Source organism: Charadrius vociferus, unplaced genomic scaffold (assembly GCF_000708025.1).
Source record: "Charadrius vociferus isolate BGI_N301 unplaced genomic scaffold, ASM70802v2 scaffold585, whole genome shotgun sequence".
Lineage (NCBI taxonomy): Eukaryota > Metazoa > Chordata > Aves > Charadriiformes > Charadriidae > Charadrius > Charadrius vociferus.
The window spans coordinates 1,178,490-1,179,002 of NW_009648642.1; positions in this window are offsets into that span (position 1 = coordinate 1,178,490).

The following is a 513-nucleotide window of genomic DNA, read 5'->3' on the forward strand; positions in this document are numbered from 1 at the left end:
TTCACATATCTTTTTGTCCTGCTCCCTGTCCCTGTCTTTTTCTTTGTCCCACTTCCTCTCCCATTGTTTCTTGCTATACCCCTCTGTCCAGCTGGCTGTCCCTTTTTTTCCTCACTCTCTATCCTGCTCCCCAGCCCTATTATTTATTCTGCCATCGCTGCCCTGTGACCCATCCCTGCAGGAGCTGACCAGCTTGCCTCACCAGCTTGATGAATGCTGCTGCAGTCCTGGCTGCCCCAGGGGCGCAGACACTGAGCTCTTGAGCAGACTCAGTCCCTTGACCTGTGTGCATAGAAAAATAAATGATTGCTCTTTTCTTTGTCCTCGTGGTTGTGCCTGCAGTCCCTTTGCCCTTGGTTGGTGGCTGTCGCGGTGTGCAGGGGAGCAGGTTACACATTAGGGGGGTGGGTGCCAGGGCCAAAGCTGCCCCAGGCGTGGCCAGGGAGTGATGGTGGGGACGGTGCTCTGTGAAAGGGGGCTGCGGCAGCGGCGCCAGTGTGGGACAGTGAAGCT